This window comes from Enhydra lutris, unplaced genomic scaffold (assembly GCF_002288905.1).
Source record: "Enhydra lutris kenyoni isolate GAN:26980312 unplaced genomic scaffold, ASM228890v2 scaffoldscaffold22, whole genome shotgun sequence".
In the NCBI taxonomy this organism is placed as follows: domain Eukaryota; kingdom Metazoa; phylum Chordata; class Mammalia; order Carnivora; family Mustelidae; genus Enhydra; species Enhydra lutris.
The window spans coordinates 4,565,227-4,590,422 of record NW_019154106.1 but is presented as its reverse complement, the minus strand read 5'-3'; the positions used below and the strand labels follow the sequence as shown (position 1 = coordinate 4,590,422).

General features: G+C 45.2%; 1 protein-coding gene across 7 annotated transcripts in view; it reads left to right on the top strand.

Moving 5' to 3' along the window:
• The window catches only part of LOC111149807 (protein phosphatase 6 regulatory subunit 3), a 146,410-nt gene that overhangs the window by 37,925 nt on the left and 83,289 nt on the right, over nucleotides 1–25,196 (top strand). For 6 of the 7 annotated variants that reach the window (XM_022507089.1, XM_022507093.1, XM_022507092.1 and 3 more), the window contains exon 2: nucleotides 12,594–12,745. The gene's annotated coding sequence lies outside the window, so the exon portion shown is untranslated. Of the gene's footprint in view, nucleotides 1–12,593; nucleotides 12,746–24,249; nucleotides 24,390–25,196 lie in introns of all 7 variants that reach the window. The other variant, XM_022507087.1, reaches the window with a different exon arrangement.

Here is a 25,196-nt window from a genome sequence, read left to right as displayed (position 1 = left end):
AAAAAAAAAAAAAAAAAAAAAAAGATTTTATTTATTTGACACACAGAGATCAAAAGCAGGCAGAGAGGCAGGCGGAGAGAGAGGAGGAAGCAGGCTCCCCTGCTGAGCAGAGAGCCCAATGCGGGCCTCAATCCCAGGATCCTGGGGTCATGACCCGATCCGAAAGCAGAGGCTTTAACCCACTGAGCCACCCAGGTGCCCCCTGCCAGTATGTTCTAATTAGAAATGCACACTTGACCCGACATTTCCGCTCCAAGGAAATCTGGCATTTGTTTGTAATAGCAAAAAATGAAAACTAACTGGTCATCTGTGGTGGCCTAGTTAAATCAGCTGTAATGCAAAGGAAAGTCTGTGTCAGGTAAAACATTTTTTCTGCAAGAGAGACGAATTTGTTTTTGTTTTTTTCCTTCCATGCTGTAAATCAGTCAAACTCTCTGAAGTGATTTTCTCTGTGTTGAAAGATGGACAGAAATGTTAGGTCTGGTATGGGCCACAGAAGGTATTTGTAAATGTGTCTTTGAATAACTATGTTAAGCTTTTCATTCTACCTTGATCTTCTGCCTCTTAACACATTTCACATAAGTTGTTAATCTAAATTCCGTTCTCTGGGGGCGCCTGGGTGGCTCAGTGGGTTAAAGCCTCTGCCTTCGGTTCAGGTCGTGGTCCCAGGGTCCTGGGATCGAGCCCCGCATCGGGCTCTCTGCTCGGCGGGGAGCCTGCTTCCTCCTCTCTCTCTGCCTGCCTCTTTGCCTATTGTGATCTCTGTCTGTCAAAAAAAAAAAAAAAAAAAAAAAAAAAGGCTCTCCTGGATTCTAGATCTACTATGAATCCTCCTCAGGAGATACTCATAAATTCCATTCTCTGGATACCTGTTGGGATTCTTTTCCAAGGACCCTGTCCTGTTTTATGTATGTACCCCCAGGAAAGGTGGGTGTGGTGTCTGTCACAAGCTTTGGGGATGAATTCACACTCCAGTTTACAGCACCTGAAAATAACCACAGCTGCTGTCAAAGGGCATTAAATTGTACTTGTGCTTGGTGTGGGTCACCGACGGAGCAAGCATATGATAGTGTTGGAGAGCCCTGGATGTAGCCATGGGGATTACACAGTCCGCTGTAGGAGGAAGGCTTTCTTGGTCCACTTTTTATGGGGAAGGAGATGGTACAAACCTTTGCGAGCTCTGTGTTCCATGGACCTCTCTGCACTCTGGCCTTCTTCGGAGATTGTGTTCACATGCAGACTTAAAGCAAAACAGAGGGCGCCTGGGAGGCTCAGTTGTTAAGCATCTGCCTTTGGCTCAGGTCATGATCCTGGGGTCTTGGGATTGTCCCCCACATCGGGCTCCCTGCAGCGGGAAGCCTACTTCTCCAGCTTCCCCTGCTTGTGTTCCTTCTATCACTGTCTCTCTCTCTCTCTGTGTGTCAAATAAATAAATAAAATCTTAAAAAAAAAAAAAAAAGCAAAATGGAAAACCAGGCACACCTGGAGAGACAAATCAGTTTCCGAGCAGAATACATGGATACTGTACGGGACTCTATACTTTCAGACCTTGGTTAAATTTACTTAATTTGTTAAGTGTTTGAGACTGTGGTTATTCATCGATTTCTTTTTCTTCATCTCTCTGAGTATCCTGGTTTCACTTGTATTTTATATTTAAAGCAATTTAGGATTTAAAGCATGTTAAGTGATAATTTAGTCTAATCCTCTCCTTTTACAGATAAGAGAGTAAGTTTAGAGAGATGAATTACTTGCTCAGAAGTTCACTAAACCGAATCTGTGTTCTCTTAAAGTCTTCGCCCTCAAGTTTGGTGGTGTGTAGGGGGTGGTGTGGCAGCGAGCTTCCTCCGGTGGGAGTAACCTGCTGTAATTTTGAAGGAGGTGTGGTTGTCATTACGTTGCCACATTTCTTTTTCTTTTTTTTTTTTTTTTAAGATTTTATGTATTTATTTATTTGTCAGAGAGAGAAAGCACAAGCAGTCAGAGGCAGAGAGAGAAGCAGGCTCTCTGCTGAGCAAGGAGCCCCACATGGGACTTGATCCCAGGATCCTGGGGTCACGACCCGAGCTGAAGGCAGCGGCTTAACCGACTGAGCCACTCAGATGTCCCACGTTGCCACATTTCTAATGAAGATAGTTCATATGCTGCCCTAAATTATTTACAGTCACAGAGACAATCTAGCTGAACTTTTTTTTTTTTCTTAACATTTATTTTGTTGTTGTTGAGAAAGTTGCCTGGAGATGAGAACTTACTCATGCAAGATTATAGACCATAAAGAGTTATTCTCTACTTCCATTCTAAGGTGAGTCAGAGCAGTGATGTCCGGTAGAGCTTGTGTAATGATACTCGTTATCAATCCTCAGTGTGGCTATTGAAATTAAAACAAAATTGAAGATTTGATCTCTTAGTCTTCCAAGCCACATTCCAGGTACTTAATAGCTATGTGTGACTGGTAGTTACTGTATTGGACAGCACAGTTCTGGGGCACTTACCTTTTTTTAAAAGTAGGCTCCACACCCAGCCTGGAGCCCAGGGTGGGACTTGAACTCACGACCCCGAGATCAAGACATGAGCTGAGATTAAGCGTCAGATGCTTAACTGGACTGAGCCACCCAAGGCGCCTTGCACTTAACCTTTTTAAAAACAATTGTTTTGAGAACTGCAGAAGCATTGTGGTAGAAACCAAGGCTTATGAGTAGGATTAGAATGGCCAACTAGATGTCCATCAACAGACGAATGGATAAAGAAGATGTGGTACATATACACAATGGAATACTATGCAGCCATCAAAAGAAATGAAATCTTGCCATTTGCGACGACGTGGATGGAACTAGAGGGTATCATGCTTAGCGAAATAAGTCAATCGGAGAAAGACAACTATCATATGATCTCCCTGATATGAGGGAGAGGAGATGCAATATGGGGGGTTAAGGGGGTAGGAGAAGAGTAAATGAAACAAGATGGGATTGGGAGGGAGACAAACCATAAGTGACTCTTAATCTCACAAAACAAACTGAGGTTTGATGGGGGGAGGGGAGTTGGGGGGGTGGGGTTATGGACATTGGGGAGGGTATGTGCTATGGTGAGTGCTGTGAAGTGTGTAAACCTGGCGATTCACAGACCTGTACCCCTGGGGATAAAAATATATGTTTATAAAAAATAAAATTAAAAAAAAAAAAAAAAAAAAAGAATGGCCAACTAGAAATTAGGCTTGTGTTCAAAGCTAGGAGGAGAAATGTACTCTTTTTTTTTTTTTTTTTTAAGATTTTATTTATTTATTTGACAGAGAGAGATCACAAGTAGATGGAGAGGCAGGCAGAGAGAGAGAGAGAGAGAGAGGGAAGCAGGCTCCCCGCCAAGCAGAGAGCCCGATGCGGGACTCGATCCCAGGACCCTGAGATCATGACCTGAGCCGAAGGCAGCGGCTTAACCCACTGAGCCACCCAGGTGCCCCAGGAGAAATGTACTCTTGGAGCTTTTGACAGGGTTACAGCTGGTTGTGGCCTTTTCTTGGTTCATAACAAGTCCGTTCTTTAGGAAAGTAATCAAGAACCTTTTTGAAGATCTTTTCTTTATTATTTCTTTTTCTATTTCTTGTTTTGCCAGTGAAAATCCCATTCTTGGGTTGAGATTGTAGTGGACAAATTCTTTCACTTTCAGGGTGCTTAGCCCACTTTTCAGTCTCTGAACTTTTCTTTCACTTACTAATCACTTGGTTACCACGGTTCCCTACAAAAAGTTTTGATGTCTTTCTTGCAGTTATACTCCGGATTATGGAAATTTCAGCTTTTTTTTTTTTTTTTTAAAGATTTTATTTATTTATTTGACACACAGAGATCACAAGTAGGCAGAGAGGCAGCAGAGAGAGGAAGGGAAGCAGGCAGGGTCCCTAAGGAGCAAGGGCCCGATGCAGGGCTCCATCCCAGGACCCTTGGATCATGACCCGAGCTGAAAGCAGAGGCTTAACCCTCTGAGCCACCCAGGTGCCCTGAAATTTCAGCTTTTGCATCAAATATAACTTGATCGTTTATCATGGCTGAGCCAGTTAAATCCAGCTGGCGGTTGGGGTTGTGTGCTCTTCTGTACCACTGCTCTGCATTTCCGCACTGTTGTAACAGGCCAAGTTGGTTCTCTGGGCTGTACTTTGGGTGCTAATTTTATTGACTTGGCTTCATTTTAATAGCAGGTTAGATTGGGTTGGCTTCATGCATGACTGCAGTGATTTGGGTACCCATCAGGGCGCGTAGCCAGACGATGGTGTAATCCAATCAGGGGCCACAGTTTTTACCTAAAGTACTTTTCATGTATGATTTTTGTTTTTAAAGTTTTTTTTTTTTTTTAAGATTTTATTTATTTGACAGAGATTACAAGTAGGCAGAGAGGCAGGCAGAGAGAGAGGAGGAAGCAGGCTCCCTGCTGAGCGAGAGCCCGACGTGAATCCCAGGACCCCGAGATCATGACCTGAGCCGAAGGCAGAGGCTTTAACCCAGAGCCACCCAGGCGCCCTGATTTTTGTTTTTAAAAAGTGGTACTATGGATTTACCTTGGATGCTTCATACTTTAATAAAGTCTTTTTTTTTTTTTTTTGCATTCTTGGTATAGTTTTCTTTTTAAAGATTATTTGAGCGCGAGCGCGAGCGCAAGCGCAAGCGCAAGCGTGCAGGCCCAAGAGAGCGCGCACAAGCAGGGGGAGGGAGTAGCAGGCTCCCTGCTGCTCAAGGAACCTGATGTACTTGATCCCAGGACTCTGGGATCATGAGCTGAGGCAGACGCTTCACCAACTGAACCAGGTGTCCGGTATAGTGATTTTTTTTTTTTTTTTTCCGGTATAGTGATTTTTGATTTAACGATTTGGAAGTCTTGGCGTTCTTGCCATGGCTTGTATTAAAATCATTAAAATCATTGGTGTTTCTGAAGTCAGCTGAGTTATGTGTGTGGATACGTGTATTTAAATATAAATATTTACATGCAAATATACGTTTAAATTTTTGTTGAAAGATGCCCTGAAGTCATCCAAAATATTTATTTAGGTTTTTTTCTCCCAATTATGAGTTATTTGTGTGCTCATTTTGGATGTTTTTGTATTCAAATTTTTGTGGACTTTATAAATTATTCATAATGTGCTAGGCGATGAGAATAAAATGGTGAATAAGACCTCAGAGAGATGGATTGATTTCCCATCTCTTTATAGTCTGTCTCTTTGGACGTGGATGTTTGGGAGAACATGAATGAGCACGCTTGCAGAAACGGGGTCAGGATCCGTGTTAAATGCTACTCTGATTGAGGGGTCTACCTGCGGGCTTCCTGATGTTAGTCAGAAGTAGAGTTCCTTGCTTTTATGTGTTCAAGCTTTGGGGTGTATCACCTGTTTGTAATTGAGAAGATGTTTATTGTTCGTGCTTGGTGTGTGATACAGGAGAACATGCTTTCTTGCACGTTCTGTAAGAGCTATGGCTTCCTCTTGTGAATTTGCCTCAGTGAGGAATAAATATCTTGGAATCTACATGACAGCAGAGAGAGATTTTCGTTGCCTTTTTTCCTAAGATACAACAACACCTACTTCACATAAGGTTTATATGGAGTACGTTCTTTCCTGTTATCCTCAACAATAAAATAGGAATTAATACCTGCGAGGACTGAAAGCTCTTGTATAACTAGCACAAGGATTTGTAAGGGTAGATGTTCATTCTTGCTGTTCTCAAATTCTGTGACTAAGCAAGTACATATTTAGATACTGTTGAGTTGAGAATCTGTTTTTTCACTGTTTTAGGCTAAACCAGTCCTCATTTCTGACTGGTTTTATTTTATTTTATTTTTATTTATTTTTTTAATATTTTATTTATTTATTTGACAGATAGAGATCACAGGTAGGCAGAGAGGCAGGCAGAGAGAGAGAGGAGGAAGCAGGCTCCCCGCCGAGCAGAGAGCCCGATGCGGGGCTCGATCCCAGGACCCTGGGACCACGACCCGAGCCGAAGGCAGAGGCTTTAACCCACTGAGCCACCCAGGCGCCCCTGGTTTTATTTTTATAGTTATATTGTTCTTGCATTTTCCTTATTGGCCTTGGTCAGAGTATTGAAAATGGAGATGTTTTGTGATAGGGTTGGGGTTGTATGGCTATTGAAGAAAATGTAACTCCTTTAAGGAATTGTTGGCAAAAATAAATATAAAATGTGTAAGAATATAAGACATAAAAATGTATAAAAAATTTAAAAAAAACCCTCTTTTTAAAATCTTGATTTCCTTTTTTGAAGGGGCCCCACTGGATCCATTTCCTTGGAGGGAATAATCTAATGATGCCAGCTCTTATAGACTGAGTGTTTGTGTCCCCCTCAAGATTTGTATGTTGAAAACGAATCTTCACACCTCATCAGTGTGACAGTGTTGGTGGGGGATGACCTTTGGGAGGTGATAAGACCATGAGGCTGGCACCTTTGTGAAGGGATATAAAAGAGACCCTAGAGATTTGCTGTCCCCTTCCTGTCATGTGAATACACAGCAAAGAGACAGTTGTCGGTGAACTAGGAAGCAGGTCCTTGCCACACACTGAATCTGCAAATGCTGTGATCTTGGACTTTTCCAGTCTCTAGAACTGTGAGAAATTTCTCTTGTTTATAAGCCACGGGCACGGTATTCCGTTACAGTGGCCTGAATGGACTGGGACGTCACCTGCTAGAGTTCACGTTACAGTATTTCCTAGCAAATCCCTGCTTTTCCTCCTTTAGCTCCACACACTGTGCTGGTGCTCCCACTCTTATAATACTCTGCTCTCTGGCCAGGCCCTTTTCTTATTATGTGAAACTCAGGGTTTCCTACAAGTTAACTACCTGGGGAGGGTCCCCCCTTTTGAGGGAACCACCTTTCCTCATCCTCATGGATTCCGCCATCATCTGTACGTTTTAACTTGCAAAGGAAACACCTCTCTTTGGCGTACTTAGCTTTTCCCCCCATGGTCTCGTGTCGTCGCTTGTTTGGATACTGTCGATATTAAATTCTTTCCAGGCTGGGATCAGGAACTCTTTTGTCTTCATTCCCTAAACAGTGCAGGCCTCACTCCTCCCTCACTGTCAGCAGCCGCTCCGAACCCCAGGGCTTTAAGGCACCCCTCCCCCCATTTTACTCGTCTCCCAATTTATTCTTTCATCCAGTCCTGCTTACTTTCTGGAATTCAATCAACTCATGCCTGTAGCCACTGGCACCGTATTTAAGGCCTAGATTACTTTGTTTTTATGTTAGAGTTGTAAATTACTGAGACAGGAAGACTCTTTAGAGCGAAGTAGCCCAACTCTTTATTTCGTAGATGAGGAAATAGCTGGGCGCTCAGGCTAGAAGACTTGGTCCTGAGCTAGTGTGTTGCTGTTACAGCTGTCTGGTCTCAACACGTAATTCCTTTACCCAGTTTAGCATTCTTCTCAACAGTTTCTTAAAGAAATCATCTTGTCAGAGTGTTTCACATTTATACTTAAGAGTAAGCTAGTTCTAGCAGGTAGGCTGGGATAAGCAGCCTCCCTTAGCCTCCCCATCCTCTTTTCCCAAAGGCTCCTGTAATTCTTTGAACTCCATTAGCCAATTAAAAAATACATATATTTACCTCCCTGTATCTGAAGAGCATGTTTTTTTTTTTTTTTAAGATTTTATTTATTTATTTGAGAGAGAGAGAGCATGAGAAGTGGGAGGGTCAGAGGGAGAAGCAGACTCCCCGCTGAGCAGGGAGCCCGATGTGGGACTGGATCCTGGGACTCCAGGATCATGACCTGAGCCGCCTAACCAACTGAGCCACCCAGGCGTCCCTGAAGAGTGTGTTTGAAAGTTCATGCTTGCGTGCTTGTATGCTCATTATTTATTTATCTGTTTGTTTATTTATTTGAAGTTTCAAGCGTATTTACTGATTTCCTGTTGTGAAAAGATATAGAAGGTAGGGATTAGCTCTCTCCCCTCTCACATTCTCGCTTCCCCATCCTTCCAAGATAATTTCACTGCAGTTGTGGTTAAATCAATATTTAGTTTTATCATTATGACCCTGTATGCTATTTATATGTTAAGTGGTAAATTACAGATACTTTTCCTAAACAACTTGGTTTTCCCTGGAAGTATATTACTTTTCACAAAAATTTTATGTATTTGTTGGAGTCATCTCTAGACCCAACGTGGGGCTTGAACTCTGACCCTGAGATCAAGCGTCACATGCTCCCCTGACTGAGCCAGCTATGTGCCTGCCCCATCACTTAAAAAAAAACATTAACCACTTTAGCCTCAGACTTTTAGCCAGTTAGATGTTTAGGTATTCTGGTATTCTCTCAGCCTTATCTTTTTGAAGAATTCTTCTCCTGCTCCAGTCTGGCCGGTTCGCCTTCCCTAGTGGGAGCACAGTTGTCTTCTTGGATCCCAGGGGTTCTTCTTGCCTCTCTCCTGTTCCCTTGTTCTCTGTTGTTCTCCCTCTATGGCAGTGCAGCACAGCCTCTCTCCTCAGCGTCTTCTCTGAATAAGTTGTGTAGGAGGTACATCTTTCCTCCAGCTTGTACTTTTCTGTTTGTTTTGCCCTTGATTTTTTATGATAGTGGCTTTCCTAAGATATCTGGTGATCTTTGGTTTTCCTTCATATTTAAAAGTCAGGGATATGTACCCACAGCACATAGAGTTGAATTGTATGAAATTACCATCTCTCCCAGCTTTCTCTGCTGCTCGTGGACGTCCTTGGCTCTTAGATCTTCATTTCTATATCACATTCTCCACTGAAAGAACTGGGGCTTCTTGGAGAAATGGATGATTTCAGAGCTGGGGCAGAGAATGTTCAGGATGAATCTGGAACATGTTTTTATGCCAGGAAATAAGGAAGTGCTCAAAAAGTATGAAAAGCGCATGGGAGTCTGCTTGAAGGGACTGTTGCTGGCCGAATGTGGGACAGCTTGAGCATCAAAGTGGATAATGGTATTAATAAGAATCTGTGAGTCCATACTGTTAAGGAATTAAAGGATGAGTGGGAAGAAAGGGGCATACCTTACTAAAATTAGAATGTCATCTAATGGAGGAAGGAACTGTAGACTTAACACACAAAAAAAATCACTTTATAACCATCAGAGAACAGTTGATTCAGACAAAGATTGTCAGTGGGTAGTAAAACTACTGAGTGAATGTTTTAAGAAACATAATCTCAAAATATCTTCCCACGGGTTATTTACTCATTAATTACTCAGGGAAAAATGGTTATTTTATGGTGGAGAAATACAGTACATACCATCTTAGCCCGGTGATCAGAACGCTCACCAGTAATAGGACACATGCTGTCGTCCTCTTAATGTTACAGTCTAGGAACAACGAAACCTCATTTATTCCTACCAGAAATGCATACCCAGTATTCCTCAGAAATGTCAGTGCAATGAAAGACAAAGAAATGATGCAGAACTTTTTTAGATAGAAGGAAATAAAGGAGACAGGGCATGGGATCCTGAATGAAGGTGAGGGAGGATTGCCGCGAAGGACATTACAGAACATTTGGCAGAATTGGAATATGAAGTATTTAATCCAACAAGTACTGTGTTAAATTCCTGACTTTCATAGGTGTACTGTGGCTGTGTGAATTAGTGTCCTTGTTTTTAGGAAATACGCACTGAACTGTTTGGCAGAAAGGTCAGTCATCTGCAGTAGCTCTCACGTTTGGGGTGTTTGTGGGGGGGTGTTGGTTGAGGGGGGGTACCCAAGCAAAAGTGACACAGCGATCTGTTGCGAGCTGAGGGGAAGGCTTAGTGGGAGCTTCTTGTATTGCTCTTGTAGCTGTTGAGCAAAGTTGTGATGAAAAGGGTTTTTTTTTTTTTTAAATACTAGTTTTTCAGAGTGGTAGATTGGAGGCTCCCATCATGGGAGGGGCTCATTGGCTCTGAATTTTCCAGCACAGTGGCTAGCAGTGCTTCTTTGGTTGGGAAGTCCCCGATGTCAGTATTTTCAGGTTCTTTTTTCTAAAGGTCATTTAGCTCCCTCTGAAGACATTCCTGTCTTCGGCCTGGCTGGGAATGTCAGAGCCTGGGAGGAGAGCCTGGCGGGAGCTGGGTGGGCAGTGGGGTGTGCCTGTCTCAGCACTTACCCTGCAGTTCACACAGCCCCTCCGTTGGGGTGGGAGGCTGTCCCCAGCTGTGCTGACTGGGCCCTCCCAGTGCACTTTGACCGCGCGCGGGCCTGGCATGGGCTGGGCCTGCTCGGGGTGAGAGGGTGGGGATATTAGGGAGCTGAGTGTTCAGTGAGTAACTTTTTCAGCCAGTACTCCTTTTGCTCCCTTGTAGCACGTCCAGTTTTATTGCCTTCTCCTGGTTCTTGTGGGTTGTGTCTTTAAAAAACAAGGCAGGGGCGCCTGGGTGGCTCAGTGGGTTAAAGCCTCTGCCTTCGGCTCAGGGCATGATCCCAGGGTCCTGGGATCGAGCCCCGCATCGGGCTCTCTGCTCAGCAGGGAGCCTGCTTCCTCCTCTCTTTCTGCCTACTTGTGATCTCTGTCAAATAAATAAAATCTTTTAACCAAACCAAAACAAAACAAAAACAACAACAACAACCAAAAAAAAAAACAAGGCAAAACACCCCGAGTAGTCTTCTCTGTAGACCTGGAGGTTTTCAGGGGGTATTCAGTATACACTCTCGACTCGGGAGTCCCACTACTGCACTCGGACACTGTTGCGTTATGTTTTCCTTTGTTTGGTCTTGTTTCTTATATTCTCACACTTTAGAATTACCGTATTTTTACAATCAGTATTATAGGCCCCATTCTTTTCCCTTAGTAGTCTAAATGAATAAAGTATGAGCAATTACACAGAGTCCCTACTCCAGAAAAGTGGATTAAGTCTAGGCACACTTGATACTATGTAATAAGCGCCCAGATTCATAATGCTGTGAGCTCATTTGATAACTTTTTTCTTTTGGCTTCCCTGGATGGGAGTGTGCGGCATGGTGAGACAGGCAGGTTACTCCAACTGTGCTGGGAGCCTGTGACCTACCTACAAGTGGGGGCAGTGGGTGGTCTTGGCTATTAGAAGAAACAATTGCAGATTGTCTTTGACGGTCCTACAACCACTCAGATTTAAGTGCTAAATTTTGTGTGTGCGCACGTAAATGTGCTTTTTGTGGAGCACATAAAGTCATCAGATTCTTAAAGGGATCTGGAACCCTGAGCACACAGAACAGTTGGGACGGGGCTCAGGATACCTACAGCATTTAGTGATGCACTTTTTACAATGCCATGTTAACCTGGTCTTGTATGAGGACTGTAGTATCACGGTGGTGGCACATGGTCTCATAATTTAAAGCAAAAATTCAGATGATCAGTTACATTTTTTCAAGTGTATGTTCAGAAAGCATTTGACTGGTAAAGTGTTTAGAATTAAATAATCTTTTCTTGACCTAGGTTTGTTACTGTTTTGGTTGGTTCGTTTTATTGTTTTAACAAGTAGTCAGCGGTCAGCATCGTTTCTATTTATTACCTCATTTGTTGGGAAACATTGACTTGAGTGTAGTGAGTTTATGGAAGAAACGCAGCAATATACAGCATATGTTTTGAGATGCCTTGTAGACTGCATTCTTGTAGGATTTTTAATTAGCATATTGTCTGAAGTTTGGGATTTTGTTGTTGTTTTCAGTGTAGTGTTGTCAGTGAAGTGCCTTGAAGATGGCTTATAGTCCTTTCATGTGCAGCGTTTGGTTAATTAACATTAGAGACAATTTATTTTATTTTATTTCATGTTATGTTATGTGTTGTTATGTTATGTTATGTTATGAGAGCAAGCAAGAGCCCATAGCAGGGGGAGGGGCAGAAGGGGAGGGAGAAGCCGACTGCCCACTGAGCAGGAAGCTCTACAGCAGGCTCAGTCCCAGGGCCCTGGGATCATGACCCGAGCCGAAGGCAGCTGCTTAACCCAGTGAGCCACGCAGGCGTCCCTAGAGACAGAGTTTGGCTGTCGTTAGTACTTCAGTGACCTCAATATTCTGCTTACATTTCCTGGTGAAATTTATGGTGTTTAGAGGTATTACATGGGGACTACTCGGCTAATTTTAAAATTTGGTTTAGCATTTTAAAGTGTGGTGCCATTACAGTCAGCCCTGTGTTGATTAAGAATATCATTGATGGGGCGCCTGGGTGGCTCAGTGGGTTAAGCCTCTGCCTTCCACTCAGGCCATGATCCTGGGGTCCTGGGATCGAGCCCCGCATCGGGCTCTCTGCTCAGCGGGGAGCCTGCTTTCCCTTCTCTCTCTGCCTGCCTCTCTGCCTGTTTGCGATCTCTCTCTGTGTCAAATAAATAAATAAAATCTTCTAAAAAAAATCATTCATGTTTTTATAAGATAAAGATAAGAATATATGTTTTTCTTACTTGTTCAGTGATAATGCTATTATGATGTCTCTATTTCTGGGTTATTGTTTAGGATAAAAGTTGAGGTAGAGGGATGACAGTGCTTTTCTTTCCTGTTTTCACACAGAAAAAATTTCAGCTAACTAGAACTTTCCAATTTTCTGAGGTGCAGTTCTATGTGAAATCAGGACCCTCAACCAGTGTCTTTAATGGCAGCTGTCATCAGACCAAAACAGAGCATGCTGTGAACATATGCTCTTTTTTTCTTTACAGGAGAGCTTCTGTTTCGCTTCCACACCCCACTTCACTCTGGCTGCTCTGCTGATGCAGTGAATTGGAAGACGCCTGGTGCCGGGATAACCTGTAATGGGCAAGGAGCCACGGAGAAGAAAGCATTTCTTTTAATTTTTAAACTTGGTTGAAAGGTAAGACCATTAAGATGATCAGGAGTCTCCTTCATAGTTGCTTAGGGAAAGCAGTGTTCTGTTGGAGACCCCGGAGTCTGGGTCGACCAGGGCTAGACCAGGCAGCGTGTGGTTCCGGGGCCCTGTGGTATTTTTAGGAAGTTCAGTAGCAGCCTCCGCAGTTTGCTCTGGCTCTTTTTGGAATCTGCAGCCCCCGATCCATGGGATTCCTCTTTTCCTTGGGGGGCTTGATCTGGGTGTTAAGGATAAGCCCGGCCTGGCAAGCGGGGGGAGCCCGCGGAGAGAGAGGGCTTGTGGAGACTCCGCTGCTGCTTCTAGGCTCCCTGCAAGTGCGCGTGAGCAGGCGCATGGGCGGGATCGAGCCTGAGGTTGCTTTGTTTCCGTCGTCCGCCGGCCCCAGGCCATCTCCGGCATTTGGCCGGCCTTCTGACTCCTCTCAGGTCCTCACCGCTCTCATTTGAGACCTCTTCACTGAAACTTTCTGTTAGAGACCAGAGGTTGACTTCGCGTATTTGACAGTTGGCCCTGCAGAAAGTGGCCATGGTGCTGGTGCTCTCAGTGAAGTGCTCAGTACAGCATCTCAGTAGGCGAACAGGACACATTTTTAATCCATCTTCATTTGCTCCATTGTGTCTTGAGGAGACAGTGGGCATAAACCACTTAATGGTCTGCGGTTCAGGCTTCCTTATCTCGGGAGACACTCTAGTTACGTGCTGTAGCAGGTCCCTGCTTCTCCTCCCAGGGCAGTTCTCCCTTCAGTCCCACAGGAATGACTCTCCTCCACCTTCCGGCCTCCCTTCGGGCTTCCAGTGAAGCTCCACCTCCTGGGCCAGATAGTCAGGATTCTTTTATAGATCTTCTGACTTCTCCAGCCTTTTCTCTGTATTATTCTGTAAAAATCTCGAGGGGGAACATTCTTCCCCAAGTATTCATTCATCTCTTGGCACCTTGTCTGGTCAGGCTTTTTTGGTGGTGTTGTTTTGGTTTTGGTCCTGCCATTGTTCCTTCTCTTTCTCTGTCAGGTCTACATTCTAGCCCTATGGGTAAAGCCTCTTCTATTTCCCACCTGCCTGGCTGTGTGGAGAATTCAGCCCAAGTTGAGGGTTTAGGTTTGAGAAGGTCAGGACCATGTACTTAGAACTGTGGTCTCACCATCAGGACCATAACCACAAAGAAGGCGGTTTGTGATGCCCTTTGCTTTTTTCATCAGCGGCTTCAGAGCCGCCGGTGATGGGAAGAGAAGGCACTAGTTTCAGGGCCCACAGAGACCTTGAGCTTGAATTCAGCTGGTTTTACAGGTTGGACGTCTTTTTTACGTTTTTTTAAAGTGTTCTCTGTAAATTGTAAGTTACCCACTTTTCTATTGTGACACTAGAGTTCAAAGAATGACTTTTTATTTTTTAAAGATTTTATGTATTTATTTGATAGATCACAAGTAGGCAGAGAGGCAGGCAGAGAGAGGGGGAAGCAGGCTCCTCGCCGAGCAGAGAGCCCGATATGGGGCTCGATCCCAGGACCCTGGGACCACAGCCCAAGCCGAAGGCAGAGGCTTTAACCCACTGAGCCACCCAACGCCCCTATTTTTATTTTTATATATATTTTTAAAGATTTTTATTTATTTATTTGTCAGAGAGAGAGAGAAAGAGTGAGAGAGCACAAGCAGAGAGAATAGCAGAGGGAGAAGCAGGCTTCCCACTGAACAAGGAACCCAGTGCGGGGCTTGATCTCAGGACACTGGGATCATGACCTGAGCCAAAGGCAGATGCTGAGTGGCTGAGCCACCAGCCACCCAGCTGACCCTCAAAGAATGATTTTATTTTATTTTATTTTATTTTAAAGATTTTATTTATTTATTTGAGAGAGAGGCAGTGAGAGAGAGCATGAGCGAGGAGAAGGTCAGAGGGAGAAGCAGACTCCCCATGGAGCTGGGAGTCCGATGCGGGACTCGATCCCGGGACTCCGGGATCATGACCTGAGCCGAAGGCAGTCGTCCAACCAACTGAGCCACCCAGGCGTCCCCAAAGAATGATTTTAAAAGCTGTTTCTATAATACAACACATAGCCTGTAAAAATTGAGATATAGTTAACATATGACATGTGAGTTTTAGGCGGACAGCATAGTGATTAGATATTTGTATATATATATATATTTTTATTTAAAGATTTTATTTATTTATTTATTTGACAGAGAGAGAGAGAGAGATCACAAGTAGACGGAGAGGCAGGCAGAGAGAGAGAGAGAGAGAGAGAGAGAAAGGGAAGCAGGCTCCCTGCTGAGCAGAGAGCCCTATGCGGGACTCAATCCCAGGACCCTGAGATCATGACCTGAGCCGAAGGCAGCGGCTTAACCCACTGAGCCACCCAGGCGCCCCAAAGATTTGTATATATTTTGAAATGATCACTACAATAGGTCAAGTCGATATTCAGCATCACATAGTTACATTTTTTTTCTTGTAATGAGAACTTTTTTTTTTTTTTTTTTAAGAGGGCGGTGGGAAGAGACAAAGGAAGAGGGAGAGAGAGAATCTTAAGCAGGCTCCATGCCCATTGTGGAGCCTAACAAGAGGGCTTGATGTCATAACCCTGAGATCATAACCTGAGCCAAAATTGAGAAGCAGGGGCACCCAGGTGGGTCAGTTAGTTTGGCATCCAACTCTTGGTTTCGGCTTGGGTCATGATCTTGGGGGTTGCGGGGTCAAACCCTGTATGGGGTTCTCTGCTCAGCGGGAGGTCTGCTTGGGATTCTCCTTCTTCTCCCTCTGTCCCACCCCCTGCCACCCCGCTCACGCACATGTCAGCACATACACTCTCTCTCAAATAAATAAATAAACAAATAAAATCTTAAAAAATAAAACAAAAAACAAAATCAAGAGTCAGATGCTTACCTGACTGAGCCACCCAGGCACGCCTGTAATGGGAACTTTTAAGATCTCTTGTAGCAGCTTTCAAATATATAATTCAATATTATTAACCACAGTCACAGTGCTGTACGTTGCATTTTTTCTTTTTCTTTTTCTTTTTTTTTTTTTTTTTTTTTAAGATTTTATTTATTTATTTGAGATAGAGAGCGAGAGCACCATCAGGGGCAACAGCAGAAGCAGAAGCAGGCTCCACGCTGAGCAGGGAGCCTGGCATGGAGCTCAGTCCCAGGACCCCAGGATCTGACCTGAGCTAAAGGCAGACACTTAAGCGACTGAGCCACCCAGGTGCCCCCAGACATTACATTTCATGCCTTATTTTATGACTTGAAGTCTGTACCTTTTTACCCCCTTCACCCATTTTGTCCACCCCCCATCTTAGGATTTTATTATTGTTATGTGCATTTGATTCCTCTTTAACTAGGCCTTGCTCTCTTTCTACTTATTTTGTCAAACCTTTCTGTATTGTTCTAGTCCTCTAGTTCCTTTAAAAAAAAAAAAAAAAAAAAAAAAAAAAAAGTTACCCAGTAGTCTCCAGGAGTCCTAGAATCAGTGGAGAAGGATTCCCAGAGAGGAGCAGCATTTTAAATATAGGGTCCTTTTTTTTTTTTTTTTTTAAAAGATTTTATTTATTTATTTGACAGATAGAGATCATAAGTAGGCGGAGAGGCAGGCAGAGAGAGAGAGGAGGAAGCAGGCTCCCTGCTGTGCAGAGATCCTGATTCGGGGCTCGATCCCAGGACCCTGGGATCATGACCTGAGCTGAAGGCAGAGGCTTTAACCCACTGAGCCACCCAGGTGCCCCTAAATATAGGGTCTTTTAGACCAGAGGTTGTCACAGTCCTGGTAGGAAATATTTTAGGTTTTGAGAGCAAGAGGCAAAAGAGAGGATATTATGTAGGTATTTATAAAACAAGAGAGCAGGGTGCCTAGGTGGCTCAGTTGGTTAAGCAACTGCCTTCGGCTCAGGTCATGATCCTGGAGTCCTGGGATCAAGTCCCACAGTGGGCTCCCAGCTCCGCAGGGAGTCTGCTTCTCCCCCTAACCTTCTCCCCTCTCATGCTCTCTCTCACTGTTTCTCTCTCAAATAAATAAATCTTTAAAAAAACCACAAAAACAAAATATAAAACGAGAGCAAATTTTCACAGATTTTATTGATGAAATTAAAAATACAAAAAATACTAGAGTTCAGTATTGTGTAATACAGATCAACTAAGGAGAAGAATCGAATTCTTTTTCTAGGGGGATAATATTTCACCTAAATGGTGTTCGTAGCCAGAGCTCCCCCTCTCAAATTGTACTACAGATGTTCATCTAATCTACTAATGGTGACCTATAATGCGATTTTACATATTTCATCTTTGAAAATGTCTTTTTACACAAATAGGTGCTGCCACATTCTGGTATCAGTCTCCAGGCACGTATATTCATCACTTGGAAGGCATTTATAGAATTCTTTTAGATTCTCCTCTTGCTCTTTGCCTTTTAGCAGGTTGTTACATTGTAGTTTAATTACTTCCCGAGAACGGTTAGGAAAATCCTCATTTGTATAGCTGTATGAATTTTGGAATAGGAAACTTTCCTTTACATTTGCATTAAGTTCTGAAAAATGCTTTTTAACTGTAGTTTGAGCTCAGAAAATGTCACCACCGCAAATCTGTATGGGGACAGAGATGTCACTTCATTTTGAAGTTCTGACAGCGTGGGAAGTATATGAAGCAGCTTGAATTTATGATCCTAACAAAGTCAGTACTGAAATGACCTCACCATAGCAGAAGGTTTTGGCAGATCGGTGTTGGTCAGCTGTGCAGTTTTAGGTTGAATTCACCAAGAAACATCAAGATGTCAGCCAAGGCCAATTTCCAGAGCCATTCAGCATTTAGTGATAGTGGTTGAGCGTTCTGCTTATTCAGCAAAATTTCAGTCTTGGCCCTGGGCTCAAAAAGTTGTAGAAGCCTTGAGAAGCCATGACACAACTTGCGGGTGATAGAGAGTCTGCCAGAGTAAATGAAGTTCACTGTCGACGTTACCGGTTCAGTAACAGGTGAGGAAATTTAAAAAACCTCTCGAAGGAGCTGTTGATGAAAATACAAAGCACTATAAGCTTTGAACAGTACATTTTCACAAGTTTTGTAAATTTGTCCAGTTAAGCCGTTTTTTTGCTCTACACATAATTTTCCCACTGTCAGTTGTCACCCGTCACGGCAGACTCGCCTGCACGCCGTAGCGACGGTGTCTTCCCTCCGCTTCTCTTGCACCGCTCGACCTGTGGCTCTGTCATGTGGGCTGTGCAGGAAGCGTCGTCTGTCGTCATTTCAGACTCCTCAGTGGGGCTGCATCGGGCGCACAAACTCGAAGGAAAACTGTCCCCGGCTGCCCCGCCGCTTGGCTGACAAGCCACTGGGAGACCAGCTTCGCTTGAAGTTTCATCTTCATCTTCTGTTTCTGTGAAGTTGTCCTGTTAAGAGCTACTCCAGTGAAGATGTTTGGGTGTTTATGTGGGGACGTGCTGCGGCCACCATGGGGTGCGGGTGGCGGTGTGTGCGAGGGGGCTCCCCGCCCTGGCCCTGCTCGGTGCGCCTGCGCGGCAGATGGTCGTCTGATTCCGTGACACGGGAATCCCCACCCCACGTTTCTGACAGGCACAGCAGTCCAAGTCCAGTGGTTCTTTTCTTGTTTTGACATGTTGGGAATGCGAGGATGATAATAAAATGTAGCAGTGCAGCAAGTGGCCCTCAGGGCACTGTGGAGTTCTGACTGTGTCACTGTGATCTGGAAGGCGTCCGGTGGAGCAGCGGTGCGGAGTGATGGGTGTGTCGCATGTGGTCTCTGTCACCCTCAACTCTGCCTTCGTTGTGTGACAGCCGCCAGGGACTGGATGTAAATGTATGGTGCGGCTAGGTTTCAGGAAAACTTTGTGAAATTCAAAGAATTTTCACAAGTCATGGAATATCGTTCTTCTGATCCTCCCCCCACCCCCACAGTTAAAAATAGGAAGATCAGTCTTTATTCAGGGGCTGGATAAAAATGGGCGGCAGACCAGATTTGGCAACTTCATTACTGTTCCCCTGGGTGTCCCAGGGCTCTGGAGTTGGCTCACGTGCTGGTGGTAGAAAGAACAGGGTGAGAAAAGGAACCTAAGGGTGAGGAGGTACCATTGTGGTATTTGCTGCCGGCTGGTTGATTGGCTTCTTTTTTTTTTTTCTTTGTTTGCTGCCTTTTTGCACACAGACTCTTACGTCTACGTAGCTATTGCCCGTCTTTCCCCATGACTGGTCAGGTTAGCTCATCTTTCATGGTATCTTGATTTCAGACTGAGCCTTATCAAGTGTGCCAGGGATCGTACTCAGCACTCTTGTTTGCTCTCCTTCCCCGCAGTGTCTTCCTGTGCTTGGGTGCACAGTGTATACAGGTGCGTGGTGTAAAAAGCCGAACAGCACCACAAGGTTTCCAGCAAAAAATAACAGTCATCTGCATCTTTCTTACCCTTTCTCGTCCTCATCCCTTAGTTACTTACTAGGGGCCAGTACCTTTATCTCCTAGTGTTTTCTCATGTTTATTTCCTGCAAACACTTTATGTTTGGCTTGCGTTCCTGCGGGTAGCTGCTCCTAATCTGGCTGACCTAACAGTGAAGGTGAAGGATTAGCTTCTACATATGCAGAACTTCTTTCCTTCCTCCACCTTCCAACACAGTTAAAGCACAACTTTGGTTAAAATCAGTGTAGAAGTATGAGTATTTTGGTGAATTACTCCCTAGGTCTCTGACGTAATTAGTAAAATTCTTCTCAGCATGGTCACGTGTCTGGCGCATAGCTCTCCTTTTCAGAGCCTCTGCGTCAGGCATGCCTCCCTCGGGGCGGATTCCTCTGGACTTTCTCTGTAGTGGCCGGTGTCCCCTGCCCCCCCCCCAAGCTTTTCTTCTGACAGTTGGCTCTGCTTCTCGGTGTGTGGGATACCCGGTTCCATGTGTTCCATGTCTTCCTCTCATGGCCTATTGCCATGCCTTTTTTTTTTTTTTTTTTTTTTAAAGATTTTATTTTTAAGTACTTTCTACTACCAACATGGGCTTGACCCCACAACCCCGAGGTCAAGAGTCACGTGCTCAACTGACCGAGCCCACAGGCGCCCCTGCCCACTTACTGCCGTGCCTCGGTGCCGCCCGTTTTCTGGTAGCTTTTTGAGAAAGTGAATAAACCTTTCCAACCTTCCATGTCTGAAAATGCTCTTTTCTAGAATTGCTGTTGAGGAAGCTGATACCATTCTGATTTCCAGTCCTTATTTGAGTATTTTTTCTCACAAGAAAAGTTGAGATAAAATATAATGTTTTTTATCTCTGATACTGTGGAATTTCGCACCGTGCGGTGACGGTCTGCTCCACCACTCACTGTGATAGGATGTGGCGGTCTTAGCAGGTCAGAGTCCTGTTCTGTACACTCGGAGGAAAAAAAGGTATTTTTGATGAGGCAGGTGGTTGTGGATTGTGATCTGTTCTAAAACTTAGGTTACTCGGATGTTGGACTTTCTGAATTATTTCTCTGTTTTCTCTTCGTACATTTGTTGGCATTCTTCTTTTTCTTTGTCCTTTATTGCTGTCTTGCTAGAGTTGCCAGAGGAGTGGAGAATTACGTCTATCCAGTAAACATCTGGAAGGTTGTGTAATCCTTCCGTTTTCCTGTTGAGGCTCCCTGTCAGCCCGGATGAAGCCGTGCGTTTTCTATCAGATGGACTTGAAGAGATTAATGGAGCAGTACGGCCGCCACTTTGTATCGCCTTCCTTTCCTGCATAGATCCTCTCAGGCAGGGTCATCCGGGCTTTGGCCAGAGTTCCTCCTGCCTTGGCGTCGAGTGTATTCATGGCTGTAACCTTTAGCTTGATCTTTAATGAGGTTCATGCTTCTCCTGCTCGCACATCATCTTTGTTTTTCACTCGCTGGCTCTCATTTTATGTTTGGTGATACTACAGAAGAGCTTTAAGACAAGCAAAGCTGGTTATTTTATCCCCCAAGTGACGAGGCCTTTTGCCTGGTCATCTCTTGAGGAGCCGTGTGGCTGGCAGTCTCTTCGTCCCCAGAGCAAGGTGTGGCGGTGCCTGGCAAAGGGGCATCTGCCCCGACGGCTGCAGCAGGATTAGATCTCCCGAGGTCCTAGACCGGATTCGTCTCGGACTTTATTCTGAGGTGGCTTCGCTTGTTGGCCCCACTGTAACCTGACTTCATGTGGCGCCCACTACAGTCGCCTCGCGCCTCTGCACCTGCTTCTCTCTATGCTGTAGCAGCTCGTTCGGGCTCAGGCCGCAGTCGGCCATGGCTCTCCTCAGCATGGTCACACGGTCACCCCGTCACATGGTCACGCAGTCACATGGTCACATGGCACCGCTATTCTGTGCCGAGCCAGCTCACTGCTGCCCCTCTCTGTCCATTTGTTTGTTTTCTGTAGTTTTATGGTTTTATGAACACAAATGCAGCTTGAACAGGAGCGGCCTGTTCCTTTTCTTCGCTGCGCAGCCTGGCACTGGGACAAGTGACTCTGAGGGCCAGCTGGGCTGCTGTTCGTACAGCGGCTCTGTGGTTTCGGAGGGGACATCGTGAGCAGTCTCTGCGCGGTGAGGCTGGTGGCATGTCAGCAGTGCTTCCAGCTCATTGACATTGTGGACTAGGAACTTCTGGAAGCCGCTGGGCTGCGTGTGCTTTGTCTTCTTGTTGCTCCCGTACCCAGTGTTGGGCAAGAAAAGCTGTGACTCTTCCGTGCGCCCTGTCAGTGCCTCTGGGTTTCTGCCAGTTGCACTTAATTTTGACACAGCAGTCTGACTGGTGCTGGGTGAACTTACTGGTCCTCCTTTTAATGTTCTTAGGCTTCCCCAGAAGTTGGAGGACAGCATCGGGGAAGAGAGCAACCACCCCCTTGCTGCTCTCTAATGTTTGACTCGTATTTGCTGACTCTTCTGTGTGGCTTCAGAGATTCAGAGAATCCTGGGGCTTGAGATGGAAAATCCACTGTTAGATCCCATAAGAATTCTCTGATGTGACTTTGATTGTCTCTCTTACCCTTGGCTTGTGTGTGCACTCTCTCCCCCATCCCTGTTCCTCTCTTTCTTACACACACACACACACACACACACACAGCACCTGGATGCAGCTGGGTTTTCCTTGCCTTCATTCCTTTGATCTCTAACAAGACCTTCTGGCAAGAACTTGGCTACCGTTGTGTCCCCCTCATTACTTGTCTTTTTTCTCCCCAATCCCTCAATCTCACTTTGAAAAGACCCACAAAACTTGTTCTTAGTAAAATATTATGCTTTACATATACGGGACTGAAGTTTTTGAAATTGTGGAAATTATGCATAGAAATTCCTACACATTTGTGTTTTCATGATGACCGTTTGTATAGGCGCACAGTACTTGCTTTAATGTGGACCAGGAGACAGAAGTAAGACTGGGTTTTCCCAGGTTGGCGGTTGTTTTGTTTTTTTTTTTTTAAAGATTTTATTTTATTTGTTTGACAGAGATCACAAGTAGGCAGAGAGGCAGGCAGAGGCGGGGGGCGGCGGGGGTAAGCAGGCTCCCTGCTGAGCAGAGAGCCCAGTGTGGTGCGGGGCTCAACCCAGTGCGGGGCTCAACCCAGGGCTGGATCCGATGACCCTGGGACCATGACCTGAGCTGAAGGCAGAGGCTTTAACCCACTGAGCCACCCAGGCGCCCGGGCAGTCGGCTTTTTTAATGCAAAGGGGACCTGGGTGATCAGATCCCAGCCCGCTCACAGCCCTTAGCATCTGAGTGCCGGTCTGGAGTCTGCTCCGGTGTGGGGGTGATGTTTGCTTTCTGAGGCTTGTGTATTTTCTAGGCAGCTCAGAATGCCAGAGGCAGGCCATACATTTTTGGACTGAAGAAAAATGAAAGCTGGGCTTTGAAGAGACAGAACCGTGGTTGGCGCTGGGGGAGGAGCGGTATTTTAGTGGGAAAGCTCTCGGGGTACCGTGGTTTTCAGAGTGGAGGCTGTGCAGGGCTCCCCACCTTCTGTGCGTTCTCACACAGGCTTCTGGATGGGTTGCTCCCTTCTTAGGCTTCTCTCTCTCTGGTCCGTCCGTTGCACTGCAGGCCTTTCTGTATGTGCACTAGCATCGGACCTTCTGCTCGTAGCCCTTTCTTTGTCTTCAGCACCCCCTCCCTGGCCCCATATGTCAGTGACACCCAAACACTTGGCCATACCCGGAGCAGGTCAGACCTCTCTCTCCCTTGGCCTTTGTAGGAGTCCAGCCTCTGTTGAAGAAGACCTGCCACGCTTAAATGTCATCTCCTCTGTGTCGCTTTCCTCTGCTTCTGCCCAGAATTGTTTCTTTCCATATGTTATTAAAATATGTTGCTTCACCATTACTGTAGATATTTTGAAGTATGTTTATCTCCATTAAGACCCACTGGTTCTGTGTCTGCTTCTGCAGTGAGCTCGTGCTGCTCTGCACTGTATCCCTGCAGGGCCCTTCGAGACCAGGTCTTGATGCCTAAGCTTATCCTTGTGCCTTCTGAACGGCTCTTCTGTTATCAGGGCCTTCCCCCTGCCATAAATTTCCTGAAGCTCCTGGAAACCTCTCTCCTGTTCTCTGTGCTTGCAGACCTGTGTCTGCTGGCCCGGAGTACTTTTTGCTGTAGCATCACCTACTGAACCCTGCCTGTCTTCAGGGCCTTGTGTAGAAGTCTTTCTGGTCAGGCTCCCCTCTCTGGAGCTCCCTTTCTACGGAACAGGCTTGGAGTTGATACCTTTCATTCTCTTTTTTCTTTTCTTGTTCTTTTCTCTTCGTTGTTTTCTTTTCTCTGTTTTATTGTCATTTTCAAGGGCTAGGGACCATTTATCATAGTATTCCTGCATTCAGAGTACCTGCTGGTTAATATAACACATAATAAATGGAATTGACTCCTTTATTTATTACTCTCAAAGAAAATCTGACATATCAAAGAATTACAAAGTAAAAATGATTCTGGAATATCTGGGTGGTAGAAATGTGATTGCCTTTGACATATTCTTTGGAAGAAGCAGTTACAGTGCTTCTTCACAAAGTTACAAAGCAAATACAGTGAAAGTGGCTCAGAGTTGCCTTTTCTCTAGAGAAATATGTATCTAATAGGCACTGTGATCTTTGATTTAGTTAGTCCAGCCTTTGGAAGGGGCTGGAGGAGGGCACCAGTAGGAAATGTGGAAGCAGCTACTGGTGGACTTGCCCGTCCTCTGTCATCTTCTTCTGTGGTGCTGAGCCAGAGCTGCCCTCAGAGTCCCTCTGTTACTCTTTGTGTTCTATGTCTCTGCCTCTTCACGGGAGAGTTAGAACATTTGCGTAGGCATTCAGCTTTGCTGAGAGGAGGAGGTTTGTGTTAGCGAACAGTGCGGAAGTGACCTCCCTTCACAGTGGCACTGCGCGCCCCCGGTATTGGTGCTTTGCCCCGCCCCCTTCTTGTGGCAGGCGACTTTCGGTGTGCCCAGCAAGCAGCCCCCCACCCTCCTTGAGCCCAGCACTTCCCCCTTTGGGTCTTGTCAGATGCTGCCCAGCTGAGTTCCTGAATACCTGCATCCAGGCCCAGGGTGTCCTGATATTCCAGGTGTCTGGATGCTGGCGGGAGGACGTGAGCCAGTGTGCGCCGCCTTTCAGCAGCTCGATTTGTCCAGTACGTCCTGTTCCCGGCTTGCTTGTAAACTTGACCAGAGGCTGGAGTAACTATGCCTGCTGCTTCTGGAATAAGTAAGTTGTTTTCAATCTAAATGGGGACTGTGAAGGTTCAGTTTACTCCAAGATGATGGGGAGTCTAGTGTCTTTTTTTTTTTTTTTTTTTACATTGATAAAAATTTTTTCCCAACATATTTGAGTGTTCTAGGCATTTTTTTAAATTCATTTTTATTCATTTTAGAGAGGGGGATGGGCAAAGTGGGGGGAGAGGGAATCTTCAAGTAGACTTCCTGGCTGAGCGCAGAGCCCAGTGTGAGGTTCAGTCCCATGACCTATGAGACCATGACCTGAGCTTAAAAGCAAGTTAGATGCCCATCGAACTGAGCCACCCAGGTGCCCCTATAGTATTTTTGAGTTAGTTTAGAAAATGAAATTCCCAGAGACCTGTCCCTATTTTACAATTTGGTGGTGTGTATTGAAACCAGTAGTGAGCTGCCTATGGCCCTCCTGATTCGAGCCCTTTTAATTCCTACAAATGTTTCTGGATATTAGAGGCCAAAAAACAGTTCTGGTTTTCTTGTGACCTACTTTTTTAAGTTGAAGACTATACAAATTGCTTTATATGTGCAAGAATAAACATGATTTCTCATGTATGTTTGCATTAGAAGAAAGGAAAAACTTGGCCCATAATCTCTCTTCACCAACCCCACATTAGCCCTGTGTGGAAAAGGTGGTTAACTGTTGACTTTGGCTGTGGAAGGAGGTTGGGGGGAGGGTGGTTATTTTAGTACCAGGGGAGAAACTCTGAATCATAATTGTAGTAATCCGTAAGTAGAACTCTCTTGTCCAGGACAGCAACAACCGCTGGCCCTGTATGACTCT